The sequence below is a fragment of the Capsicum annuum genome, unplaced genomic scaffold (genome assembly GCF_002878395.1).
Source record: "Capsicum annuum cultivar UCD-10X-F1 unplaced genomic scaffold, UCD10Xv1.1 ctg80595, whole genome shotgun sequence".
NCBI lineage: Eukaryota > Viridiplantae > Streptophyta > Magnoliopsida > Solanales > Solanaceae > Capsicum > Capsicum annuum.
In genome coordinates this window covers 33,504-42,943 of record NW_025891252.1, presented here as the reverse complement: position 1 = coordinate 42,943, position 9,440 = coordinate 33,504, and positions in this window count along the sequence as shown.

Genomic DNA, 9,440 nt, shown 5'->3' with positions numbered 1-9,440 from the left:
GATCTAGTATGGGCCATTGGGGTTGACGAGGCAGTTTTGGCTGGTCAAACAGGCGAAATGGCGTGACTAGGCCATTTTTGGGAATATACGGTTTGCTATTTCCCATGGTTGTCGGTGTAGGATCGAGCATATTTTAGGCCAAAAAATAATTGGTCTGCCTCAGACAGGGTAAGGAACGGCCTAATATGGGTTGTTGGGGTTGTTGGGGCAATTTGGGTGGTCAAATAAGCAAAACGACGATAATGAGCCATTTTTGACTATATCGGTGTTCTATAGCCCACAATTCTAAGGGTGGTCCCGGGGCCCGAGCATATTTTGGACCAAAAATCAATCAGGCTACCATAGGCAGATTGAGGTAAGACCTAATATGGGCCATTTGGGTCGGCGGGGTAGTTTGGTTTTCCAAACGGAAGATACAACATGAACGAGCTATTTTTGGGCCAAATTGGTATGCTATAGCCTACGATTCTGGGGGTGGGCTCGAGGCCCCAATGTGTTATCAATTAAAAATGGATCGGGTGCCTCTAGGCAGACCGAGGAGCAGCCTACTATGGACCATTTGGGTCGACGAGTCAATTTGGGTGTTCAAATGGGTAAAACGACGTGAATAGGTCATTTTCGAGCTAAATTGATGTGCTATACCCCACGGTTTATAAGGTAGGCTCGGTGCTCGGGCATGTTTTTGGCTAAAAATTAAACCAAAGCCCCCCAGAAAGGCTGAGAAGTGGCCTAGTGTGGGCCGTTGGGGTCGTCAGGGCCATTGGGTGGTCAAATGATGAATCGTCTCAAATGAGGGCATTTTCGGGCCAAGTAGGTATGCTATAGCCTGCGGTTCCAAGGGTGGACCTGGGGCCCGAGTGTATTTTTGGCCAAAAATCAACTAGAGGCACCTAGGTAGCTGATGAGTGGCCTAGTATGGGTCATTGGGGTCAGCAGAGCTGTTTGAGTGGTCAAACAGCAGAAACTAAGCGAACGAGACATTTTCGAGCTAAATCGGTGTGCTATATCCCTATGTTTTTAAGGGTGGGCCCAAGGATCAGGTGTGTTTTAGGATGAAAATTGATCAAGGGCCCCCACACTGTCTAAGAAGCTATCTATTTTGGTTCGTTGGGCTCAAAAGTGATATTTAGGTAGTCAAACAGGCAAAACAGTGTAAAAGGGGCATTTATGGGCCAAATCGGTGTGCTATAGCCCACGGTTTTGGGGGTGGGGCTGGGCCCCGAGCGTGTTTTGTGCCAAAAATTAACTTGGACCCCCAGGTAGGCTGAGCAATGGCCTACTATAAGTTTGGAGTCGACAGGGCTATTTAGGTCTTCAAACGCGCAAATGAGGCATTTTTGGGCTAAATTGGTGTGCTATAACCCCTGGTTCTGGGGGTATGCCCAGGTGTGATTTAGTACAAAAATTGACCAGGGCCCCTCAGGAAGGATGGGGAGTAGCCTAGTATAGGCCTTTAGGGTTTGCGGGGCTATTTGGGTGGTCAAATAGGCAAAATAACGTGAATGGAGCATTTTCGGGATAAGTCGATATGCTATAGGCCAAGGTTCTGGGGGGTGGTCCCGGGCATGTTTTTTGCTAAAAGTTGATCGAGGCCCCCCAAGAAAGGTTGAGAAGCTGCCTAGTATAGGTCGTTGAGTTTGGTGGGGCCATTTGGTTTGTCAAATGAGCAAAACAGTAGGAACTGGACATTTTCAGGCTAAATTCGTGTGCTATAGCCCACAATTTCAGGGGAGGGGCTGGGCGTATTTTCTACTGAAAATCAATCAAAGGTCCCTAGGCATACTAAGAAGCGGCCTAGTATGGGCAATTGGGGTCGAAGGGACTATTTGGGTGGTCAAAGGGGAAAAACAGTGAGAATGGGGCATTTTCTGGCTAATTTGATGTGTTATAGACCATGGTTTCGGGGGTGGGCCCAGGGCTTGAGCGTGTTTTAGATTGAAATCAATCGAGGCCTCCTAAACAGGCTAAAAAATGGCCTAGTATTGGCCGTTGGGTTTGGCGGAGCCATTTGGGTAGTCAAACAGGCAAAACGGCGTGAAAGAGACATTTTTGGGCCAAATCGGTGTGCTATAGCCTACGATTTTAGGGGTGGGACTAGGGATCGGACATGTTTTGGCCTAAAAATTAATCGAGCTCGCGCAGGTAGGTTGAGAGCGGCCTAGTGTGGGCCATTAGGGTTTTTCAATCTATTTGGGTGGTCAAACAGCACGAATGGGGCGTTTTCGGGCCAAGTTGATGGATTTTGGGGATGGGCTTAAGGCCCGGGCATTTTTTGGGACAAAAATCAATCGGGGCACCCCAATTAAGCTGAGGAGTTGCCTAATGTGGGTCATTGGGGTTGGCGGGGCAATTTAGGTTGTGAAACAAGCAAAATGGCACAAACAGAGCATTTTTGGGCTAAATTGGTGTACTATAGACCATAGTTCCGAGGGTGTGCCCAGGGATCGGGCATATTTTAGGCCAAAAATCAATTAGAGGCCCTCAGACAGTTTGAGAAGTGGCTTAGTATGGCCCGTTAGGGTCGGTGGGGCTATTTAGGTGGTCAAAGGGGTGAAACAACGAGAACGGGGCATTTTTGGGCCAAATCGGTGTACTATAGCCGATGATTAGGGGATGAGCCCAAGTCCCAAGCGTCTTTTGGGATAAAAATTAATCAAATCCCCCGAGGAAGGCTAAGGAGTAGCCTAGTATAGGCTTTTGGAGTCGGCAAGGCCATTTGCTTGATTAAATGGGTGAAACAGCGCCAACGGGGAATTTTTGAGCTAAATCAGTGTACTATAGCCCACGGTTCTGGGGTGAGAGCGGTGCCCAAGCATGTTTTAGGTCAAAAATCTATTGGGGTCCCCTAAGCAGGCTGAGGAGTCGCCTAGTATAGGCCATTTGGGTCGTCGGGGCCATTAGGTAGTCAAATAGGCAAAACAACATGAATGGGCCATTTACGGGCCAAATCGATGTGCTATAGCCCACGGTTCCAGAGGTAGGTCTATCCCCGGGCGTGATTTGGCCTGAAACTAAATCTAGGGTCCCTAGGAAGGCTGACAAGCAACCTAGTATTTGTCATTGGGGTTGACGGTGCCATTTGGGTTGTCAAATAGGTAAAACGGTACTAATGGGGCATTTTCAGGTCAATTCGGTGTGCTATAGCCCATAGTTCTGCTAGAGGGCCTGAGTCCTAAGTGAATTTTTGGCCAAAAATCAATTGAAGGCCCCTAGCCAGGCTGAGGAGTGGCCTAGTATGGGTCGTTGGAGTCGGCGGGGTCATTTGGGTGGTTAAACGGGTGAAATGGAGCGAATGGAACATTTTTGGGTCAAATCGGTGTGCTATAGCCCATGGTTCTGGGTTGGGCCTGGGGTGCGAGTATGTTTTATGCCAATAATTAATTGAGGCCCCCCAGGTAGGCTAAGGAGAGGCTTAGTATAGGTCATAGGGGACAGCTAGACCATTTGAATGGTCAAACGGGCGAAATGACGCGAACAGGGTATTTTTGGGTAAAATCGATGTGCTATAGCCCACGGTTCTAAGGGTGGGCTAGGGGCCCAGGATTTTTTTGGGAAAAAAATAGATCGAGGACCCATGGCAGGCTGAGGAGCAGCCTAGTATGGGCCATTTGGGTCGCAGGGCCATTTGGGTGGTCAAACGGGCGACATAGTGAGAACGGGGCATTTTTGGGTCAATTCGATATGCTATAGCTCATGTGGGTTCGCCTGGGGCATGGAAATGTTTTAGGCCTGGTGTGGGCCATTGGAGTCGGCGGGACCATTTTAGAGGTCAAATAGGCAAAACGGCATGAACAAGGAATTTTTAGGCCAAATCAGTGTGCTCTATCCTACAACTACTGGGGTGGGCTTTGGGATCAGGCGTGTTTTGCCCTGATAATCAACTGGGGGCCCCTAGACATGCCGAGGAGTGACCTAGTATGGGCCATTGGGGTTTGCATGGCTATTTGGGTAGTCAAATAAGAGAAACAGCACGGAGAGGACATTTTCGGTCCAAGTCGATGTGCTATAGCCCTGGCCCGGGGCTCGAGCATGTTTTGGGCCAAAAATAAATTGGGCCCCCCCAGGTAGGCTAAGGAGCAGCCTAGTATGGGCCATAGGGGTCAGCGGGGCAAGTTGGATGGTCAAATGAGAAAAATGGCACGAATGGCACATTTTTAAGGCAAATCGGTGTGCTATATCCCGCGGTTCTGGGGTGGACCCAGGCCCCAAGCGTGTTTTGGGATGAAAATTAGCCAGGGACCCCAGTCAGGCTGAGTAATGGCCTACTATAGGTCATTGGAATCGGAGAAATAGTGCGAACGAGGCATTTTGGGCCAAATAGGTGTGTTATAGCCCATGGTTCTGTGGGTAGGCCTAGGGCTCGGGTGTGTTTTAGGCCAAAAATTGATCGGGCCCCCCAGGCAGGATGAAGAGTGCTATAGTATGGGCCATTGGGGTTCGCGAGGCCATTTAGGTGGTTAAATAGGCAAAACGGCGCGAACGGAGCATTTTAGGGATAAGTCGATGTGCTATACCCCAAAAATCTAGAGGGTGGGCTCGGGGCCCAAGCATGTTTTAGGCCAAAAATTAATCGGGCCCCCAAAGCAGGCTTAGAAGCCATCTAGTATGGGTTGTTGAGGTTGGAGGGGCAATTTGGCTGGTCAAATGAGTGAAATAGCGTAAACAAAACATTTTCAGGCTAAATCGGTGTGCTTAGCCCATGGTCTCGGGGGTGGTCCCGGACGTATTTTGGGGTAAAAATCAATCGGAGGCCCCAAGCAGGATGAAGAATGGCTTAGTATAGATAGTTGGGGTCGACAGGGCCATTTGGTTGGTCAAAGGGGTGGAACAGTGGGAATGGGGCACAGTTTCAGAGGTCGGCCCAAGGCTTAAGCGTGTTTTAGGCTGAAAATTGATCTGGGCCCCCCAGGAAGGTTGATGAGTATCCTAGTGTTGGTTGTTAGGGTCAGCGGGGCTATTTGGATGGTCAAATGGGCAAAACAGTGAAAACAGGGCATATTTAGGCAAAATTATTGTGCTATAGCCCACGGTTCTAGGGTGGGCCCGGGGCGCGAGTATGTTTTGTGCCAAAAATTGATTGAGGGCCCCCCAGCAGATTGAGAAGCAGCCTAGTGCAGGTCGTAGGGGTCAGCGAGACCATTTGGGTGGTCAAAAAGGCGAAATGGTGCGAACGAGGCATTTTTGGGTAAAATTGGTGTGCTATAGCCCACGGTTTCAGGGATGGGCCAAGGGACCGGGTGTGTTTTGGGATAAAAATTGATCAAGGGCCCCATGGCAGGATGAGGAGTGGCCTAGTGTCGGCAATTAGGGTTGACGGGATAATTTGGGTGGTCAAACAGGTGACACGGTACAAACGGGGCATTTTCGTGCCAATTCGGTGTGCTATAGCTTATGGTTCCTAGGGTGCGGCTGGGTCCTGGGCATGTTTTGGGCTCAAAATTAATCGAGCCCCCCAGGCAGGCTGAGGAGTGGCATAATATGGGCTATTAGAGTCGGCGGTGCTATTTGGGTGATCAAACAGGCAAAATGGCGTGAATGAGGTATTTTTAGGCTAAATCAGTCCATTATAGCCCACGATTTTAGGGGTGGGCCTAGGGATCGAGCATGTTTTAGATCAAAAATAGATCAAGGCCCCCTAGACACGCTGGGGAGTAGCCTAGTGTGCGCCATTGAGGTTTGCAGGGCCATTTGGGTGGTCAAACAGATGAAATGACGCGAAGAGGAAATTTTTGGGCCAAATCTATGAGATATAGCCCACGATTTTGAGGGGGAGGTGTCGGGGGCCCGAGTATAGTTTGGGACAAAAATTAATAGGGGCCCCTAGGTAGGCTAATCAGCGACCTAGTGTGGGTCATTGGGGTCGGTGGGGCAAGTTGGGTGGTCAAATGATCAAAACAGCACGAACGGGGCATGGTCAAATCAGCATGCCATATCCTGGGATTTTGGAGTGGACCTGGGGCTCGGGCATATTTTAGGCAAAAAATTAGTCGAGGTCCCCAAGCAGGCTGAGGAGACACGAGACTATTTGGGTGGTTAAACATCCAAAACAGCGCAAATGGGGCATTTTGGGCAAAATTATTGTGCTATAGCCCACGATTTTGGGGGTGGGCTTGGGGCTCGAGCATATTTTTGGCCAAAAATTGACTAGGACTACCTAGGTAGGCTGACGAGTAGCCTAGTATGGGATTTTAGGGTCAGCAGGGTTATTTGGGTGGTCAAAGGGGCGAAACTGCAGGAACGGGGCATTTTCAGGCTTAATCAATGTGCTATAGCCTACTATTCCGGGGTGGGCCTAGGGCCCGAGCGTGTTTTGTACTAAAAATATACCATGGGCTCCCAGGAAGGATAAGGAGCATCTTAGTATGGGCCATTAGGGTCAGTGGTGCCAATTGGGTGGCCAAACGGGCGAAAGGGGCATTTTCAAGCCAAATCGGTGTGCTATAGCCTATGGTTATGGGTAGGCTGAGGCTCAGGTGTGTTTTGGGACAAAAATTAATTGAATGGGCCCAAGCAGACTGTGATGTGGCCTTGTATGGTTCGTTGGGGTCGGTGGGGCTATTTGAGTGGTTAAAGACGCAAAACAGCAAGAACAAGACATTTTTGGGCTAAATTGGTATGCTATAGCCCACGGTCCGGGGGTAAGCCTAAGGTCTAAGCATATTTTAGGATAAAAATTAATTTGAGCCCACTATGCAGGCTGAGGAGAGATCTAGTATAAGTCATTAGGGTCGGCAAGGCCATTTGGGTGGTCAAACAGGCAAAACAACATGAACGGGGCATTATCGGGCCAAATTAGTGTGCTATAGCCCACCGTTCTGGGGGTGAGCATGGTTAAAAATATATGTTTTGGGTCAAAAATCCATCGCCCCCCCTATGGGCCGTTGGGGTATGCAAGGCCATTTGGATGGTCAAACGGGCAAAATAGCGAGAACAGGGCATTTATAGGCCAAATCGATGCGCTATAGCCCTCGATTTTGAGGGAGGACCTAGGGCTTGAGCGTGTTTGGGGCACAACTCAACCAGAGGCCTCCAAACAGGCTGAAGAGCGGCTTAGTATGGGCCTTTGGAGTTGGTGGGGCCATTTGGGTGGTCAAACAGCAAAATAGTATGAAAGGGTCGTTTGGATGATCAAACGGGTGAAACAACACAAACGGGCTATTTTTTGGCTAAATTGGTGTGCTATAGCTCACAGTTCTGGGTGGGCCCAGGGCCCGAGCATATTTTAGGCTGAAAAATTAACCAAAGGCTCCTAGGTAGGATGAGGACTGGAAGAGTATGGGTTGTTGGGGTTGGTAAGGTCGTTTGGGTGATCAAACAGGCAAAACGATGCGAACGAGCCATTTTCAGGCTAAATCGGTGTGCTATGGCTCACAATTTTGTGGGTGGGCTTAGGGACCAGACAGTTTTTTAGGCCAAAAATAGACCTAGGGCTCCCAAAAATGCTAAGAAGCAGAAAAGTATGGGCCGTTGGGATAGGAGGGGCTGTTTGGGTGGTTAAACGAGTGAAACAGAGCAAATGGGCCATTTTTGGGCTAAATTAATGTGTTATAGCTCACAATTCTGAGGGTGGGCCCGAGGATCGAGCATGTTTTGGGCTAAAAATCAACCAGGAGCTCCCAGGCAAGCTGAGTAGTGGGGGAGTTTGGCCCATTGGGGTCAGCGGGGTTATTTGGGTGGTCAAACGGGCGAAACAACATGAATGGGCTATTTTCGGGCTAATTCGGTGTGCTATAACTTATGATTTTGGGGTGGGCCCAGGGTCCAGGCATGTTTTGGGTTGAAAATTGATTGGGGACTCCCAAACAAGTTGAGGAGTGAGGGAGTGTAGGCTGTTGGGGTCGATAAGGCAGTTTGGGTGGTCAAACGGGCAAAACGGTGCGAACGAGTCATTTTTGGGGCCAAATTAGTGTGCTATAGCTTATGGTTCTTGGGTTGGTCCTAGATCTTGGGGCATATTTTGGGCTGAAAATCAAACGGGGGCTCCCATACAGAAGGAAGAGTAGGAGAGTGTGGGTCGTTGGGGTCGACGGGGTCATTTGATTAATCAAACGAGCAAAATGGTGCGAACTCTCCATTTTTAGGCCAAATCGATGTGCTATAGCTCATGGTTCTGTGGATGGGCATGGGGCCCAGGAGTCTTTGAGCTGAAAATAGATTGGGGGCACCTAGTCAGACTAAGAAGCGGAGAAGTGTTGGCCGTTGGGGTCGGGGAGGCCGTTTGGGTGGTTAAACGGGCGAAATAGCATAAACGAGCTATTTTTTAGCAAAATTAGTATGCTATAGCTCACGTTTCTGGGGGTGGGCCTGAGGCTCAGACACGTTGACAACACCCAAGCGCACACGCAAGTGTACGTGGTCTACCAAGTAGTAAAGTGACCTTCTAGAAAGCCGAGTATCGATCCCACAGAGACTTGATTTAACAATGATTTAATTTTAATTCACAGTTTAGTTTAATTTAGTGCAAAATTAACCTAAAAGAATTTGTAATTTTTGAAAATAAAAATATATTAAATGATGTTGGGTGTATTTATGCATTCTAATGTTACTATTCTAGCCTTTTTAGCCTTGTTTTTAGGATGATTCTTATGATATATATAGTGATAAAGATATAAATTAGCATTTATGTGTCCAAGTATGTGTTTACAATGTTTAATGGTGTTTCCACACAAGTTGTGATTCAATTCGACCATTTAGAAGTCAACCAAGAAAAATAGCATAACTAGCTTGAGCTAGGTGTTTTTCTAGTCTATTGTGTTGGGTTATAATGTGTTTTAATGAGTTAATAAGGTTTTTATTATGTATTTATATGTTAAACAACTTATTTACAATGTTTAAGGGTCAATTGGATCAAGACAAGGGTCAAAACAACAAGCTTAAGCTCAATATGAATTTAGCCTATGCTTAGCTCATGTTTCTAGTTCACTGTCTTGGATGTTGTGTTGTTTTGAGCTCAAAATTGTTGTGTTTAATGGTTTATTATGCTTGTTTAATGGATTATGATGATATATGAAGGATATAAAAGCTTCAAATCAAGTGGAAACAACTCAAAGAGGCTCAGAATGGCTCAACGAAAGCACAATAAAAAAATTAACACGGGGCGCGTGTGGGCTGTAGGAAGGTCCAATCGACGCATTCAAAACATCACTGGATTTGGAAGAGGACTAATTTTGTGACACATAGGTGCGTGTAGCATTTGGTAGAGTTTGAGGAGGCTCCATAATGCCGTGAAATCGCGGTGAGATTCTGGAAATTGACAATTGTGGATTGGCTCGACACCGCGATGCGGTGGCTATCAAAAGCGAAAAAAAATGCCTTGATGAACAAGTATTACGTGGAAATCCAATCCCAATGGGGTTATGACTCATCTACTATAAATGTAACATGTTAAATCACGTTTTAATCATCTTGGGACATCTTGGAACACCCTAGATCACTTGGGA